The following is a 20008-nucleotide window of genomic DNA, read 5'->3' on the forward strand; positions in this document are numbered from 1 at the left end:
GGCTCCTTTAATTATTTATTTTTTTCCTGTATATTCTTCGTACTATCATAGGGGTTCCCCCCAGGCACTTTCTGCCAATGGCTTATAGGTCTCACTCCATGGATTCTCTTTTTTCATTGTGTCTCCTTTCCAGGGCAATGCTAATTTATTATTATTATTATTGTTAGTAATAATAAAAATAATGACAATCAACTAACATTTATATAGAACTTACTATGTGCCAGGCATCATGCTAAGCATTTTAAATTATCATCTCAATGCATTGTCATAACAACCCTGGGAGGTAGGTGATATTACTATCTCCATTTTACAGATGAGGTAACTGAGGCAAAGAGAAGTTAATTAGCTAGGTCAGGGTAACACATGTAGGAATCGTCTGAGGCCATATTTGAACTCATGTCTTCATGGATCTAGGTCTTGCACTCTATCCACCATGCAACCTACCACTGCCCCATGGTAGTAACCCACTACATCCCTGATTATGTAGCTTGCCACTAATCTATGCCACTTCTTGTTGACCTTTTTTTCTACATTTGCCTGGAAATCTCCCCGTGTCGATGCTCTCCCACTCTTCCAGGTGCCAGTTGACCGCAAACATTTCAACTCTCCTCCACTCCATGAAAAAAAGATTTTGCAAGCACCAAGTCCCCCAAACCTCATCTTGCATAAGGTCTTCATCTCCCTTTATTGCCCATTCCTCTTCACTCATAGGAACATTTGTCAATAGAACTCCAAAATAAGACATTTTCCCTTTCCTCCTCTTTTGCAATGTTTCCCCTCTCCTCCTCACCTATTCCTCTTTTGAAGACCAGAGAAGCTGCCTTCCCCTTGTTGCCCATGATTTGAGCTAGTTGTATTGCTCACTCCTCTTTATCTTCCAGCTCCCCTCCCCCTCTCTTTATGTACCCTGTTATATCGTAAAGTAGTCCTACAAAGGAAGCATTCACCTATAGGCAGGACATTTCCAAGTTATGTTCATAATCCCCCCCATCTACCTCTTCACTGTTTACCTCAATCAGATTTCTGTCTTCACCCCATCTTGTTATGTACATTTAGAATAAAATCTCTTATTAGTCTCTCTGTTGTCACTCTGTTGCTGTTATTGTCCTTGTCTGCTGCCTTTATTCCCTCAAATTGTATTTCTATTGTTTGGAGTATTCAAGAGGCAAATAATCTCTTCAATACTGTTTTTCTTTCTAAAAATGTTTCTAACTTTTCTTTATTATTGAATGTCCTTCCTTTATTCTATTTAGTTAAGTTCAGGTTTGCAGGGTAGGTCACCCTGGGCTGTATCCTGAACTCCATTGCTCTTTAGAACACATTATTCCATTCCTTCCTCTTTTTTCTAGTGAGAATAGAATAGTCCTGTGTTATTTGTATCTCCTTTCCTTTGTATTTGAAGATCCTAATGGCATCCAAAACTTGTTTATGAATTGAAGTTTGTAGTCTAGTTTTCTTTTTTTTTTAGGTGATCTGTTAATTCTTTCAATTGGAATGGAATTTTTTTTATTTTATTTATTTATTTATTTTTTAGTGAGGCAATTGGGGTTAAATGACTTGCCCAGGGTCACACAGCTAGTAAGTGTCAAGTGTCTGAGGCCGGATTTGAACTCAGGTCCTCCTGACTCCAAGGCCAGTGCTCTATCCACTGCGCCATCTAGCTGCCCTGGAATTTTTTATGTTTATAAGTTCTGGGCAACTCTCTTTATTATTTCTTTCATTATATTAAGATTATGTGTTAAGTGTTAAGATTTTTTTTTCTGTCATGTTCTTCTGGCAGACCTGTAATCTTTAGTGGGGAAGCTAGGTGATTCAGTAGATAGAGTGCCAGGCCTGGCATCAGGAAGACTCATCTTGAGTTCAAATCTGGCTCCAGTCACTTATTAGTTGAATGAGCCTGAGCAAGTCACTTAACTAACCCTCTTTGCCTCAGCTTCCTTATCTATAAAATAAGTTAGAGAAGGAAATGGCAAACCAATACAGTATCTTTGCCAAGAAAACCCCAAGTGGGGCCACAAAAAGTCAGACGTGGCAGAAAAATGACCAAAAAACTACAAAAAAGACCTTTAGGTTTCTCTGCATTGTAACTGTGCTATTCATAAGTTTTGCTTATATTGTGATCATGTTTTCTTTTTATATTATTAGCTTTTGCTTTTCTTCATTAAGGTTGTCCTTCAGTTCTGTCTTTTTATATTCTTAATTTATCATTCCCTCTTTTATTTCTTTGGTGAGGCTTGCCATTGCAGATTCAAGATTTTTCCCTATTCTGCTTATTATCTTTGTTATTCAGGACATAAATTATGCAGTTAAAAATCCAATTTCTCTTTCAAATTACTCAGGAACAATGTGTTGTAGTCCCATGTTCTTATATTACACAGGGTCCTCTTTATTATTAAGTGTTGGATCATTTTTCTTTCTTTGTAGTTTTGATTCATCGATGCCCTAACTGGTTTAATAGCTATGGAGGCCATATTCCCTTCTATTGTTTATGTTCAAGGTTGTTGAATTTTCTTCTTTCTGAAATTTTTGTTACTTTTGGTCTTTTTTCCTCCTTTTTATCCTTATCACTCACTTCCTGACTCCCTCCCCTCTGATTGTGGTTTCCTTGGAGGCTGGATCTCAAAGTGTCACAGCTTCCAAAGTCTCTCCCCTAAGTGATTTTTGTGTGGTCAGAACTGACCCTCCCTGAAAGCTATGCCTCTTTTCCTCAGGATTGGTGGATACATAGCCTCTCCAGTACAGTGTGTCTTGTCCTGGTGACTTGTTCCACTCCCTCTTTTTCTCAGGTCTCTGGCCTGGAACTGGGAGAGCCTGCTTTCCTCTGCACTGGCACATCTGGGTTGCACTATTTTTTAACCTTCTTTTGAATTCTGGGTGTCCTAGACCATGGAATCAGGTGAAGTTTCTTTCTCTGTGGAACATAATTTCTATTTTGGACATGTTCTAGAGGTCATGAGGACTGGAGAATATGTTTAGTTCACCATTTTGTTGCTCATGTTACCCAAAATTCCTCCTTATTTAATATTCTAACATGGTTACTAGGCTGGGAGATCAATGAAATACTATAGGTAGCATTTACCTAGATTTTCTTCAAACATTTAACAGTCTCTCGTATTATTTGTATTTGGGCTGGGCAGAGAAGAACTGAACCTGGAGTCATGAAGATCAGTGGTCAAATTTGGCCTCAGACATGGAGTTAGTCATGGAACCTTTCTGTGTCTAAGCTTCTTCATCTGTAAAATGGGTCTAATAGCACCTACCTCCCATTGTTGTTGTGAGGATAAAATGAGATACTTATGAAGTGCTCTGAGAACCTTAAAGTGCTATATGGATGCCAGCTATTATTATTAAAAGATATGGAAAATAGTGGATCTGGAACTGGTTGATTGGTTGGATGCTAATGCTTTATTGTCATCTTGGAAGAATATGTCTGGTGGACTGGTTTGGGAATCTGTGCTTGGCCCTGTGCTTTTTAACAGTTTTGACAGGACCTGTAATTTTCTTGGTATAAGAGACTCCCAATAAGGAAACTCTACCAATCTCTGTAACTTGGAGCCTTAGACAGTTTACTAGGGCACTTAAAGGTCTAGATACTTATGCAGGGTCACATAGCCAGCATGGATCAGAGGTGGGATTTGAGTACTTGTCTTTTTTGTTCTGAAACCGAGTTTCCTTCAATCACCTCACACTGTCTCATGTATGTGTGTGTGAATGTGTACATTATATGTGTGTGTGTGTGTGTATATATATATATATATATATATGCACAGAGAAAGACATAGATAGATACAAATATATACACACATATATAAATATAGGTATATACATATGCTTAATCAATGACAAAGGTATATGTGGCATGCTGATAATATTTGCAGACCATACAAAGCTAGGAAGGATAATAAGCACATGGGATGGTGCTTTTAAAAAGATCCCAACAAGCTGGAACTTTGGGTTGACTCTTGTAAGATTAAATTTGATAGGGATATGTAGATGACAAATATTATAACCATCTATATTTGCATTTGTGCATGCATTTATCACTTGCATACATTACACATTTATGTTATAGGTGCAGGTATATACACGTTTATACATTATATATATACACATATACTTACATGGATATATCTCTATCTCAATTTCTATACATGTATTTATATATATATATATATATATATATATATATATTTGTTGTCCCTAGACTCACTGCAGTTTTAAATTATTCAAGTTTAAAACTACATTAAGATTTTGGGGATGTCCTGTATATACCTTATGGATTAAAAAAATCACCTTCATAGGGGAAGCTAGGTGGTGCAGTGGATAAAGCAGTGGCCCTGGAGCCAGGAGGACCTGAGTTCAAATCTGGCCCCAGACACTTGACTAGCTGTGTGACTCTTGGCAAGTCACTCAACCCTCATCACCCTGCCACAAAAAAAAAAAAAAATCACCTTCACAGTACAAAATAGGGGAGGCATGGCTAGCCATCAGTTCATCTGGAAAAGATCTATGAGTTTTAGTAACTTCCATGCTCAATATGAATGAACTGTGTGATATGGGAACCATAAAATTCAGTTCAGTGTTAGGCTGCTTTGAGAGACAAATTGTGTTCAGGACTGTGGAGAGTCGAAGACAGGCTGCTCTCTTCCCTCATCAGATCACATCTTGCTAGATCCCCCCAAACTCTGAGAACTCTGACTCTGGGGCCTCTTGCTTTTTTATCCAATACTCTCTGTAGGCTGTTTGGGTAAATGGTCTCACAAATCATAGTCTGCACCCCAAACACCATGTTATACTGTTATTATACCAGTATTATTATTATTATAATATTATTAATATTATACCAGACAATGCACAATTGACAAATTCAATTACCAAACCTTTTCATTAAGGCACAAAGCAGTGTAAATAATGCAAGAGAATAAAGTCGTTGTATTGTTCCATGCTGCCATATGCAAATAGGCCAACCCTAACGTTTCCTGAAATGGTAAATGGGACAAATCCTAACAGAGAAAATGTACAAAGGGATAGGGAAAACTGTCCCTCATCCAGCAAGTGGGAAAGATGAGAAAGATTTTCTTTGGGTACCACATCTCCTCCATGTGTTTCATAAATTTTTGAAATGAAGGAGACCTCTGAAACTATCAAGTCCTATCTATTCAATTTTATATATGAGGGACCTGAGGGTCAGAAAAAAAATGTGATTTGTCCCACATCAAATGGCTGGTGGATAACAAAGCCAGGATTGGAAACCTGGTGCTCTGACTCCTAATACCGTATTCCTTTCCATTGTATCACAACTGGCACCACCTCTGGACCTGAGTGTACCTATAGCACCAACTTCCCCTGCTCTGTACACTCCACTAGACTGCTCTAGTTCAGTTTTCTCCTTACAAATGCTCAAAAAAACTACAGCACTTTACTTCCAATGCAGTTCCACATCTCTTACTTCCATCTTTCCCCAAGGAGCTACCTTACTTTTTTCTTCCTTTAACAAGCTTGTTCCTCTTGATGCCAGACATGATGTGCCCTGGCATCTTCCTGTTCCAGAGCTTCCTCCAGTGAACAATAGTTCCCTTTCCACACCACCGTGGACATTTGAAGGGGTCCATTATTATAGGCAATCCCAATCTATATTAAATGAATGCTGTGTTGTTCAGTTCTGAGCTCCATATTGTTGGGAAGGACTCTCGTAAACCAGAAAATGCCCAAAACAGGGCAGCCAAGATGGAGAGGGTCTTTGAAACCAGTTGAGGAAAGAGGAAATTTTATCCTGCAGAAGAGCAATCTTGGGGGAGGGGGAGAGTCATTCCCCTATCTTCAAATATTTTAAGGTCATCTTGTAGAAAAAGCATTTAGTCTTGTTTTGATTGGCAGAACCAGAGACAAGAAGTTGAAGTTACAAAGACCCTTGATGTAGAAAAAGGTCCTGATATTCAGTTACCCAAAAGTGGAAGGGACTTTCTTGGGAGGTAGTAGGTTTCCTGTTAGTAGAGGATTTCAATCAATTGATGGATATCTACTTGTTGCATGTATTGGTGGCAGGGAAATGATTTTTTCAGGCTCTGATTAGTTTCAGATGAAGGGTTTTTAACCTGGAATGCTCAGGGTCTGTGAGTAGATTTCAGGGTATCCACAGACTTGGATGGGGGAAAAAAGAAGTTATATATTTACCTCAGTAATTGCCTTTATATTTCTAATGTATTTATACATTTACCTTTGTATTTTCTATATATTTATGCATTTCCATTGCATTTCTTATGCATTTTATTTTTATCTTTTGCATTTAGAAACATTTTTCTTTGAATGGGACCATCAAATTCACCAAACTGCACTCTCTCAATACTTCTCGAGTTTAGATTCTTGAACCCTGGTACCCATCTCCTGCCACTGTGCCTCTGTGACAACACTTTACCACCTGCTCAGACCTCCCTCTTCTTACTGGACAGTCACCCTGACAATTGTGTTCTGACTCAATTTTGTTTCCTAGAGCTAGTCCCCGCTACTGCTGCCTTCCTCTTCTTGTCTGGACCTCCTCCCATTGCTTGGGGGAACTCTGGACTTTCCTCTAATGCCTGCCTCCCATAGTCCTATTGCTTTGGCCTGCGGGCCCAGCCTGCTTCATGAAAACCTCCCTCCCTTCTCATCAGGGAACACAGTCTTCTTTCAGAACTGGCTGTTGTGTGCTGACCTCAGTGTTTGCTCCTCATATCTCCTGAAGGGAGAAAAGATGAGCGGGGGGGGGGGGGGGGGGGGGAAGGCTTCCAGGGTGGGAAGATGCTATCAATAATACACACTGTAATGCTGGTGAAAAATATATAAGATGGCAGAGAAAGAGGAAAGGGGGAGATGGTAAACAGCTTAGAAATCATTATTGGAAGCTGAAATTCTTTCCCAGAGAACAGCAGATCAGTGAGATAAGAAGCCCTTCTTTTCTTGGAAGCCTAATGCAGTGCTGGGGGATAAGGAGAGAAGGGTTTGGGGGTGGCAGATTTGGATGCTTTTACTCAGAGTTTGCTTTTGTGATCAGGAAACAAAGGAGCAGCTCGGCGGATCACGCAATGTTTTGCTCCTTTTCAATATTAGTTCCCTAAAAGCAGATGCTCCAGATACTGTTTAATATCAAAGTGCATTTCTCATTCTATCTCCCTGTTCCCACACAGCCTGCTTCTGCTTAGTAGTTATTCTCTGGAAGGACAAGTCTTCAATAATTTCAAATCATTTCAACTCCTGACCTTTTTGCTTTGATGTATTGGGTGGGGGGAGAGTGTGTGAAGCATGTGAACAGGCATGTACATGTATGTGTTTATTATGTGTAGTCTCTTTTAAAAAAAAACCACACCATTCCTTCAATAAATATCCAGTAAGTATTTGTTATATGCAAAGTATTGTGCTAGGGCTGATAGGAGATACCAAATTTAGTGGCTATCCTCATGGAGTTTATGGTCCAGAAGTCAGGTGACTCAAATATTGCCAACTCCAATTCACATTCTTATAATTGGGCATGTGTACTGTGTATATTAATATATGTATATGAGCTGCTGTTACTCATTAGACATAATATGGAAGTGACCTTTGATTCTTGCTATCAAGGTGTCACCTGGGAAGTCCCATGCTGGATCTGGAGTCTGAGAATCTTGATTTAAATTCTAGCTCTGCCATGTTGTAGCTGTGTGATCTTGAGTCAAGTTACTAAACCTCTTTCAGTTTCATTTCCCTTCAAGTCAATTACTAAATGCCTACTCTGTCAGGCACCATGTCCAGTGTTGGGGATTACCTTATCTTTAAAAGAAGATTGGACTAAATAACATCCCAGGTTGCTTCTAAACCTAAATCTATGAATCCATGCACTGCCTACTAGACAGGCTCCACTGGAATGTCTCTTTGGAATTTCAAACTCAATGTGCCCAAAACTAAATCATCTTCCCTCAATAACCCGCCCCTCCTCCAGACTAAAGAAAGATGCTTCCCATTGCCAAAGAGATAATTTCAGGGTTGTTTTGAGTAGTACACTTAAGTGCTGTTTTACAGGTCATGTACCACTTGAGGAGAAAGCTTCAAAGGAACTGAAGGTCAAAGAAATAGATATCTATACTCTAGGAAGAGAATCTGAAGGTTACAGGGGAAAGGGTATTGGCTTGGAAATTAGGTAATTTGGGTTCTAGGCTATACACATACACACATGCTTAAAAAAACTCAATTCCTTAAAAATTTATTAAGTACCTACTTTGTGCAGAACATTGTGCTAGTGTTAAGAGAGATACAATATTTAGATAAGATGCTATTCCTGCCTTCCTGGAGATCAAAGACTTGGAGAGAGATATGAAACAACCATCATATATAGTATGGCATTTGGCACATACTAGGAATTTACATGTTTGTTGACTTGATGAGCAGTATTATCTAAAGTAAAGCATTTTAAAATGTAACTAACAACTAATTCTAGGGGTTTTTTAAATTTTGTTTTTGAAATGTGCAATGAGTCTACTTTTGGCATTAAAAAATAAGAAATATTCATCATAAACCAACAGAAATACATGCTATATGCTTTGATTTCATATAACAACCAGTTAAAATAGAAAGAGAAAGATGTATAGGGAAAGAAAGAGACTGGACAAAGGAAATAGAAAAATAAAGTTGGGAGAAAAGAGGCGGGAAATAATGACATTCACCAAGAGGAATGGTGTCTACAATCTCAAGACAAATGATGGAAGAAAAGTAGGAATGAAAGGCACCTGGCAATACCAGATCTTATCAAACCATATCATAAAGCAGTAATCATCAAAAAATGTTGGTACTGGCTAAACACACACACACACACACACACACACACACACAAACACACAGAAAAGTAGATCGCTGAAACAGGCAAGACAATAAATACCCTAAGGCCAAGAGACACAGAAGCCCAGGTTCAGTAAAACCAAGCTACTAGTGTGGAAGGATTGTTGTTTTTATTAAATAATTGTTTTTGGTAAAATAAGAAAGAAGTTCAACAACAACAACAACAAACAACCCTTAGAAAGAAAACAAAATACTCCTGTATTTTGTAGCACATACTACAATTACATGGTTGAGCAACCTAAATGCACAAAATCATATCATTTTGTAAAAAAAGAGAAGATATTATCTTTCACAGTATCTTTAGAGAAATAATTGATAATCAGACAAGGGATTAGAGGGAGATTGAAAAAGATAAAACACACAATTTTCAATTGCATAAATAAAAAAGAAAAATTTTGCACAAACAAAATCAATGAAACTAGCATAAGAATATAGGATTTCAAGTGGGAAAATAATCTTCACATAAAATTGTGATATCAAAGAGTTATAGGCAATTGAAGCACACCTAAGGTCCACACGTTAAGAGTGACATCTGCTAATAAAGAAATGAAGATATGAAGAGTTTTAAATATATATATATATATATATATATATAAATGATAAACATGAAAAATCCTTCAAGTAAATAAAATAATGTAAATTAAAAGAAGTTTAAGATTTTAAATAGCACCTAAAACAATCAATAAGGATGATTTAAAGATGAAAATATTTCACTTTGTGAGGGTTGTGGGAAGACAGACTTACAATTACACTGTTTTCATGTAAATTAGTCCAAGCGTTCTATAAAATGGTTTGAAATTATAAAAAAGTGAGTCATCAAGTAGTCAGCAATACCACTATTGAGTATTTTCCTCAGGGAGGTAAAAAACAGAAGGTCCTCATATGCCCCCAAACTATGCACAGCAACACTTTTTGTTGTAGTAAAAACCTGGAAACACGAAAGCTTTTCATTGATTGGGTAGTGATTGAATAAATTATGGCATGATGAAAGTAATAAGATATTATTACACTAGGAATCTACAAATATGAGGAATTAGAGAAATAGAGAAAGACTTGTATGAATTGAACTAAAATGAAAAACAGAATCAGGAGAACATACATAGTGAGTACAATAATGTCATCGAAATATATTAAAAGACATGCATTCAGATTAAATATTCTCCATTGCAGAAGGCATGATGATGAAATACTACCCCCTCCTAGGGTCAGACATCTTAGACTATGGCTGTAAAGCGTTTCACACGTGATTAGATAGTGTCATTGGTTTGTTTTGCTTGTTTTCCTTTGTCAAAGGTGATGATTGAGGAAGGGGAAAGGTAACATTGGGGTGTGGTGTGGAAAAGAAAAGACATCAATAAAACTTTAGAAAAAGGTGGGAGGAAGAAGAAAGAGAAAAACACAAAGGGGCAATGAAAAAAGGGAAGCAAAAAGAACATTCAGTTCATAAGCAGAGACATCAACTATGTTCGGGTCTTTTCTTGGCATGGAAGATGCTGAACTGATTAACACAGTTCCTTTTTCTGTGAGGTACAACTGAAGTGACAACAGTTATAGTGGAAAGAGCTCTTCCTACTTATCTACTACTTATGACCTACTTACTACTTATAACTTACTACTACTTATTAGCTTGTGTGATATTTCATCTCTTTGGGTCTCAGGATTCTAATCTGTAGAATGAGGGGCTCATACCAATTAATCTCCAATGTCCCTTTTAGTTCTAATTCTTTGATTGTTCAGTTAGTCTTGGCTGCTCATCCCTCCCAAGCTCCCAAAGTGATACTGCTCAATTATCTGCCTTTGTTAAGAGAGACAATTGTGCTTATTTTAATATGTTAGAGTTAGATCACTAAGGAGTTTGTGATCAAGCCAAAGAGTTGCAATGGGGCTTTATTACTGGTCTACCTCTTCCTCTCCCTTCAATTTTTTCCACTCAGGAACCCTGTGCTGTTTGAGGCACTGGATTCTCAGAGGGCACATTCCAGGCATGGGCCACTAGGAAAGGAATATAATGCTTCCAGGTGAAATGGATGGATGGGAAGAGGGGCTCAAGAGAGAGTTTACTAGAAGGAACACATGTCCAGGCAGCTGCCTTTCATGGTTAGTCTTGTGACACCCAGTGACAAGATAGTGGGAGAGATTTCTTCCCATGCCCATTAGATTTCCTTCATGTAATCTCCAGATGAGAGGCGGCATCCTCCATGGAAAATGATAGCCTTACACCACAGGATAATTAAAACTAAGGCTAAAAAGAGATGCTGGTAATGTAATAGGTGCCAGTTGGAGTTCTTCAATCAAGCAAATGAAAGGAAATTGGGGTTCTATAAATAGCTAGATTGGCAACAAAGTTCTCTGGGTGGAGGGGAGCATAAAAACCTCAACATGCTATTGCCAGAGGAAATATATTCAACATATCAGACATTTAAAATAAATACCATGAGTTGAGAATAAATGGCATGATTAGCATAAAAGGAGTTCCTAATTAACCAGTGATAGTACATTACTGTAGCCTTCAATTCATTAAATTACATAATTACATGAAAACACTGTTGATGCTCTATTCAGGTGTATCTGGTATTGTCTTTTCAATAATTAGTTCTATAATTGTCAGTTTGACAGGGCAATTAAAAATGTTTAAAGATATTGTGTCAGCTTTCTCCCCCACTCCCCCACGCCATTGCCCCCCAGCTGAGCTTGGGAGGACATTTCTGGAGAGATGCTCTTTATCCAAGTTCCTAACTCTTCCATGCTTTCAGGACTTCAGGAATGCAGGAAGAGGTGGAGGAGGAGAAGGGGCATGATCAGGAGATTGCTAATAAGATATTGAAATGACCAATTCTGTAGATTCCTGGGGAGATTATTCCATTTAATTAGAAACTAGTTAATTCCAGAGAGGGAAGGATTCTTTCTTGCTTTTTGACAAGAAACTGCTACTCCCTTCTTCACAGATGTACAGATTGTGATAGATAACCCAAGGATATATGGATAAAAAGTAAAAGCTATGTCTACCCCCCTCCCCCAGAAATACCCAGGTTCATCAGAGATGCTGAGAGAAAGAGTGCATAAGACATAAGAGTAAGAGTAGCCTTGGCCCTGCACCAGTACCTCATGTTTTCAAAAAGCCCTTCTTACTTTTTCTTGTGGGGCAATGAGGGTTAAGTGACTTGCCCAGGGTCACACAGCTAGTAAGTGTCAAGTATCTGAGGCTGGATTTGAACTCAGGTCCTCCTAAATCCAAGGCCAATGCTTTATCTACTGTACCACCTATATGCCCCAGCCCTTCTTACTTCTAAAGGCAATGAGGCTGGTTTTATAAAAACTAGGAGCAGGGACACTCTGATGCTGGTGATCTGATTTGATCTGACTGTTTTTTAACTCAGTGTGATAACCTGAATACATTATTACAGTAGGGAGGCTGTGGGAATTTTGTAGGCAGATACTGAAGCAGGGATATAGACTCTAAGAAGCTCTGACCCAAAGTTCTCTGAGGATTCTGATCTGTCTTGCTCTGCATATGAATTTGTGTATCTTCCTTGTATTCCACCCCATGAAATTTGATCCTAGTAGGTTCCCCATAATCAAGACCCTAGGGAAGGGTTGTTCTTCTCTGCATGTCTGGGACAGAGGCAAACAATTGGAGGATCAATTGGAACTTGTCAAGTTGCTTACTGAGAGAGCCATTGTTGAGCCTGTGGCTAACTAAACTAAATTCTGTGTTTATGTATGTTTCCTATATAGCTTATGTATATGTACATAGGTCTGTCTAAATGTGGTTTTCAAGGAGGCATGAATAAAATCTTCTCTAACTACCCTTTAAAGAGACTGAGTCCTTAAGGTTGGGAGCAGGAAATTGAGACCACAAAGCTTGACATTTTACCCTCCTCAGAGATAAATTATGGGCTAGAATTATATCAGCACTCTAGCTTAAGTATTGTTAGTTTAAGGGCAATAATTTTTAGGTTAAAGCCAATCTCTTGATTACTACTTTTAAATGGGGAAAGGATTACCCTAAGCTATATTTGAAGGTTTGACTCCTTTCCTATTAGATACTAGTTACACACATAGTGAACAATGAATGAATATATTTATTCAATCTGGGTACCAAACAGAAATAGAGACATTAAACAGATGATACATAGAGTGAGTGACCTTTACTGCTTTGGGCTCTTAGGACCTTGAGGAGAAACAGTACTATGGCTGAAAAAGAGGCTGCCTCTAGGGGGGCAGCTAAGTGGCTCAGTGGATAATGCACTGGCTCTGGATTCAGGAGGACCTGAGTTCAAATCCGACCACATACACTGACACTTACTAGCTGTGTGACCCTGGACAAGTCACTTAACCCCCATTGCCCTGCAAAAAGAAAAAGAAAAAAGAAAAAGGCTGCCTCACACTTTTAGTGGAAATTATGTTTGTTATAAAAATTATTGAATAGTTTAAAATTTTGGATATTATATATATATATATATATAAAATCTTTAAATGTAAATTTTTTATAAACAGAAAATATTTATAAAATCTAAAATAAATATAAAACAGTGATGATAAGATTTGGGGTCAGCCAGGTGATGTATCACTGAGGAAGGGGATGGAGCTAGTAACTTGAGCCAAGAAAAATATGACCTGGCATTCACCTCTTATTGTCAAATGAATTGAAAGCTGGAGATGCCCTTTAGACAGGAAATAGGAATTCAGTCCTCAGTTCAAAAGAAAAGAGTGTATTTTGAAGTAGGAAGAGACACAGTATCTTCTTTTGGACATTGAAAACCATTGTGAGGCTGACAGATTCTAGTGGAAGATAGTGCCTACCACTGGGATCTTGTGACGATTGACCACACTAGACTCAGTGGGAGCTCATGACAAGAGATAAAACAAAAGTTTTACCCAAGGGTACAAACAGCTTTAAAAAATAACCAACCAATATGTTTCCAAGAAACTGGATGGAACAAAGAGAAACTGGTTACTTTAAGGGTAGGACTTTCAGGAAATAGCCAGAGATAAGCTCCAAAGAGGAGATGAAGGCAGCAACTACTGGGATAGGCTAGGTTGTTCTGGGGTGGAATTTGGAAGATCTATGAAAAGCATTAATTGTTCAAGCAACTCAGTATACAAATTAGGCTTAATTTGAATAGCTGGGCTTTTGACCATTTTTTGACCATTGTTCCTCCTTATTTTCTGGTCTTGTATCCTGTTTCTAGTAACTGAGCCCCTATGAGATTCTATGTCTCACAGCTAGGGAACTTGGGGCTACAGAACACAAAATGTTACAGCTAGACCAAGCCTTAGAGGTAATCTTATATAGATCTAGCCTCTCATGTTTACAAAGGAAGGAGAGGCATCAAGAGAAAAGGATTTCAAGTTAGAAGACCTGTGGCTATGAATCCTGGTTCTGCCAGTGCCTACTTGTGTGATCTTGGGTAACCTATTTAACCTCTAATCTCACTTCCCTTATCAATAAAATGAAAGAATTAGACTAAGTAACTTCAGAGTTCCCCTCTGGCTCTAAATAGCTCTGCCTGTAATACCAATAGGACTGTATTGGATTCTCCGGTTAAAATGCATATATTCACAACATAGGAAAGCTAGAAGGCATCTTATAAGCTGAAATGACCTTAGAGGTCATCTAGTCCAGCCCTTTCATTCTATCTACAGAAGAGGAATCTTGATCTCCAACCATCTGATGACATTTTCCTCAGTAGTAATAACTTAAATATAAGTTCCTGTTCTATTAACTGAGCACATTAAAGTTTTCATAGTGTCTTCCTAAACCTGACCTTAAATTGTAGACATTCCAAAGTTTACTATCCCCTATTACAGATGAGAAGACTGAGGCTCTGAGACATGAGCTACATTGATTCATGGTAGCATGGTTTAGGATTTGTCAGCTGGAACATAAATCTAGGTCTTAGTGACCTGATTAAGTGCTTTTCTCCCCATGGTGCATCTTGGTTGTGGACTTGCCTAATGCCTGGCTTTCCGAACTCTGACCCTAGCATGGCTTCTCTACTGACTCAATTGCTATCAGAAAGGATGATGGTGCCCTAGGTTTTCAGCTCCTGAGATTCATTGACTAATCTTATTAGAGCTCTGCATTCCATGATTTCCCATGAGACTTGTAGTCTTTGAGGTTATCACTTTTCTCAAGGATGATAGAAAGAATGGAAGAATTAGGACAGAAATGGAAGCTGACCCCAAAGCATGAGAGCAAGTGGTGAATATTGCAAAGAGAGGATTGGAGCAATTCCAGTTTCCATTTCTACTTATTCCCTGTCTCTGGTCATTTAAGATAATGGATGTGAAAGTACTTCAAAAGGTTAAGTGCTTTATCCAAATGGAAGGCATCATTATTATTAGAAGTTCACACCTTTGGGTTGTCATTAGTATAACAACTTTCAATAAATAAAAGAATATCTGGGGACTTAAGAAAGAGGCAGCCAGGAAGGTCCAGGACAAGGAATCCAGGCAAACAGATGAAGTCTCATTGCAATCACAGGTCTAGGGAAGCAAGGAATAGAGTCTGGCAGATCAGATGAAAAAGACAGGAGCAGATGGATAGTATAGGCAGGATCCAGAGTCTTGTATGTGAAAGGATCAGCAAAAATAGCAAAAGTAATCTGGGTTGGTAAATGGTCATTGGTTCTACCTTCTTTTATCCTTTTTGATAAGTGTGGGTAACCCTGATCTCACAGAGAATGATTGTAATGAGAAAGAGGTCCAGGTTTATGAGTGAAACTTATTTTGTTTGATGTAGGGGCAGAGATGATACCACATATCAGGCAAGTTTTTCGTATCTGTTTTACAAGAATTCCCTTACTCCAAAGGCCCTGAAAAAGGTAGGGACTCCCTGCTTTGGTGTGTTCCTGTATTCTAACTTCACTAGAGATAATAAAAAGTGAGGCAGCTAGGTTGCTCAGTGAATAGAGCACCAGCTCTGAAGTCAGGAGGATCTGAGTTCAAATCTTGCCTCATTACACTTACTAGCTGTGTGACCCTGAGAAAGTCACTTAACCCTGATTTTTCTTCCCCCAAAAATACAAAGAAAGGGAGAGAGGAAGAAGAAGAAGAAGAAGAAGGAGAAGAAGGAGGAGGAGGAGGAGGAGAAAGAAGAAGAAGAAGAAGAAGAAGAAGAAGAAGAAAGAAGAAGAAGAAGAAGAAGAAGAAGGCAAGAGAGAAAGAAAGAGACAAAGACAAAATATAATCATGACCTCTTGGAGGTGGTAGTATAAGTGACAGTGGTGGAGGGGGTTCTTTCCAATGAACCTTTCTTATTCCCTTTGTCTATCATACACACTTAGTTCTGCTGTCCTCTGTCCCAGTCAGACCCAATCTCAAATATTGTCTCCAGTTCTGGCACTACATTTCAGGAAAGAAAAATGGTAAGATGGAGTATATCTACTACAGAAAGGTGATCAGCATGGTGAAAGCCTGCAGACTCTGCCATACCAGAAGAATTCAAAAGAAGTGGGAACATTTAACTTGGAGAAGAAAGGATCCGAAGAGGATAGGCGTCTTCAAGTATTTAAAGACTGTCATGTAGAAGATGTATTACACTTGTTATTATTGTGCTTAGAGGGTTAATACAGGGGCAAGGAGCTTGACATGGGGTAGAGGAATAATTAGAATTTTCCAAAAGGGGAATGGGATGCCTTGGGAAGTCAAGTCAAGATGCATTTATTAAAAGCCTACTAGGTAACAGACTGGGGAGGTCAGCTAGGTGGCATAGTGGATAAAGCACCAGACCTGGATTCAGGAGGACCTGAGTTCAAATCCGACCTCAGACACTTGACACTTACTAGCTGTTTGGCCCTAGGCAAGTCACTTAACTCCCATTGCCCCACAAAAATCAATCAATCAATTAATTAATTAATTAAAACAAAAACACAAAAACAGACTGGGACAGAAGGAAAGGAAAATAACAAAACAGTCCCTGCTTTCAAGGAACCCACAGTGTGATGGAGGTATTGGGTTCTAGCTCCTGGAGGTTTCAAAGGAGAGACATATAACCAATTGCTGTATATTCAGGTATAGGTTGAATTATGTGGCCCCTGAAGTCTCTGCCAGTTCTGAGATGTCTTTGATTCTCTGATTCTAGAGAAAGAACAGATTATTGGTGGATTTTTTTGGCTGGAGAACTGCTCTCATTCTTGCTGCATTACCTTGGAACAAAGGATAAAACAAATCTCTAACTGCAGGTAATTAATTCTCCTGGTACTTTTGGGTATGCGTGGCTGGCCTGGTCCCTCATTTTGTTAATATCAGGTATTCAGCTGATAGGAATTTCTTCAGAACAATTGTAAGAGGGAACATTCATGAAATATGACGTGGGTTGCCCTAAATCTCAGCCCTGTTTGTATGTAAAACCTTTCATCCAGCATGCATTTTTTATGAAGGATTGAAAACCCAAGAAATAAAACATGGGACTCTCAGCATCATTATGCACAAGTTATAGCTGTTCAGGCCAAGAGGAACCAAGCAGTCAGGCCCTAGGGAACAGAGCTTTTCCCAGTGAGCAAGAGGCCTCAATCCATCTGCCTGGCCCAAAGTCCATAGGGGAGGCTTGGGAAGAGCAAGTCAGGTACAGAGAACCATGAGGCTCCTGGGTGACAGGGTCCTCAACCTCTGTCAGGGGCACACCTCAAAGGGAGGGCAATGGTTTCAGAAATGCTAGCTCAGACATGCAGCTTCAGCTACTAGGACTATCACTAACCAGTACCCTGTAGATCTCCTACGTGCCAGAACTTTCGTGTGATTTACCAACAAGAGCTGCAAATCTATCCAATAACTCCAGAGCGACTTTAAGAGCTGACAGTTATATAAACTTAGCTAAGTGGTATAAAGGATTCATCAGTATAGCTAACCAACTCCCACCTTAAAGTGATAGGCACCTATCAGAGGGCTCTCGTCAACCGTTGCAAACTTTGTTCTGAGTATTCCCCCTCAAAGCACACTGCAATTCAGTCCAAATTGGACCACTTTTCTCAACTCCAATGTCATCCCTTGTTTTCACATGGTCTCTCCCCCGGATTAGAATATACTCTCTTCTTATTTTCACCTCTTAGAGTCTGTCATCCTTCTAGCTTCAGCCCAATTTCTCCTGTGTACGCCTTTCGTAACTCCCCAATAAGTACTCTATCCCACCTCAAATGACTTTGTGCTTACATAGCAATATGCATGTTGTTTTACCCCCAATAAATGTAAACTCCATGAGAGCAAAGACTTTTTTCCTTCTTCCCCAGCACCAGCTCAGTGCCTTACAAGTACCAAGTACTTGATGAATGTTGAACCAAATTGCTGAATTAAACTCCCTCTTGACCACTTTTGTTTGATCTTTCTCAATCCAAAGGTCATTCTCATTTATCAAAAACAAAACAAAACTGAAAACAAAAAGCAGCACTAAGATTTGAGTGGCCCATGTCTTTACCATGTCAGCCATTATCAGAACCTCATCTACCTATCCTTTCTTTGACCTTCCTGTTGTCCCAAACACATCTACAGAAGCCCTTTTTGATATCTTTAACTTGCCCTTTTTGGTTTGGTGTTCCTATTACTCTTCTTCTAAGACCATGTCCCTCTGTTATCTGGCCTTGTTTCCATTGTCTTTTAATGTCTTTTCAAATTATAAGTTGATTTATGAATTTCCTGTGAATCTGTGCTATAATCTTTAGACAGGGTTCATTTAACTTCTTATTAGAATTGTTTTTGTTTACCGTTTATCTTTGAATTCCTTCTTAAGTACTTTTCCACATTCTTGGGCCAACATCCTTGTAAAACTTGAGGTCATCAGAAACAATGGAGGGCAGCTAGGTGGTGCAGTGGATAGAGCACCGGCCCTGGATTCAGGAGGACCTGAGTTCAAATCCAGCCTCAGACACTTAACAATTACTAGCTGTGTGACCCTGGGCAAGTCACTTAACCCCAATTGCCTCACCAAAAAAAGAGAAGAAACAATGGAAAGAAACGTATGAGAGTGGTGTCAAGAGCCCCAAACCAAGAAGGCCCCCTCCCCTAGCACCACAGCAGATGGGCAGGGACTGGGGCCTGCTGCAAGATTAGTAGAGACCTACTAACCATCAAGTTGGGTCGATGATTTCTCTGAAATATGTGTCAAGAGATTTGATGATGCTCTGGTCCTAGCCCTCTGAGGAGGTAGAATAAACAAACCAGCTCAACCCTTTGCTCCCTATGGTGAAGTTACTCTTTTTTAATCTCCTTTCAAGTTTATCCAGTACCCCTACAATATGGAGGTCAGTGTGGGTCAAACTGTAGGGGTGAGAGGGGAGCAAATGTAGCCTCAGGCCTAGAAACACATATTACTTCAGTTCAGATGACTGGGGGAAAACAACCAGAAATTCAGACAGATATTGAGTACTATGTTGCTGGTGGTTGACTCTCTGGGCTGTCAATAGTTCTGAGGCTGAATAAATGCAAGAGAGAAGAGAAAAATAATGAGATCTTCAGCAGCATAAGATAGCATGTTCTGGTGGGTGTTGGGTACAGATACCTTGTCCTGTGTGTGCGTGTGTGTGGTGTTGTTGTGTGTGTGTTGTGTGTGTTGTGCTAAGATTCCTCCTCCTATGAATTTTCCTACTGGAGTGGCAAAGAGAAGACCCTGTATGTTCCAGGGATTCACTAGTGATTGATAGAGCCTAGAAATTGGGGGGCTGAACTGGACACAATGTCACACACCGGTATTAGAATGAGCATCTTTTCCACAGTTCAAATGGAGACCTCTGGCATGATGCATGATGAAAGAAATCTAGAATCATGAAAAAGCTCTGAACCTGTAATCAGAGGAGTTTGACTCAATTCCCAAATCTGGTTGCTTCACTTCTTTTGTAACCAGGGATGAATCAGGTAAACTTTCTAGGGTTTGTTTCCTTATCTGTAAAATTAGAAGTTGGATTAGATGATTTCTCCTATGCCTTCCAGCTCTAACTCCTATGAACCCAGAGATTCAGAGGGTTAAACAGGAAATTCTGGACCATTTGGGAGCAGTAGATCCACTCTGGAGGCATGTCAAAAAACAACAGAGAGATAAGGGTATTTTCCATCTTTGCCTCTTGTTCCACATAGTGGCAGGATAACAGCACAGACTGAGATCTGGAAGGGATCTCACAGGCTACTGAGTTCAACTCCATCAGATTGCAGATAAGAAAACTGAGGCAGTGCC

This window comes from Dromiciops gliroides, chromosome 1 (assembly GCF_019393635.1).
Source record: "Dromiciops gliroides isolate mDroGli1 chromosome 1, mDroGli1.pri, whole genome shotgun sequence".
NCBI lineage: Eukaryota > Metazoa > Chordata > Mammalia > Microbiotheria > Microbiotheriidae > Dromiciops > Dromiciops gliroides.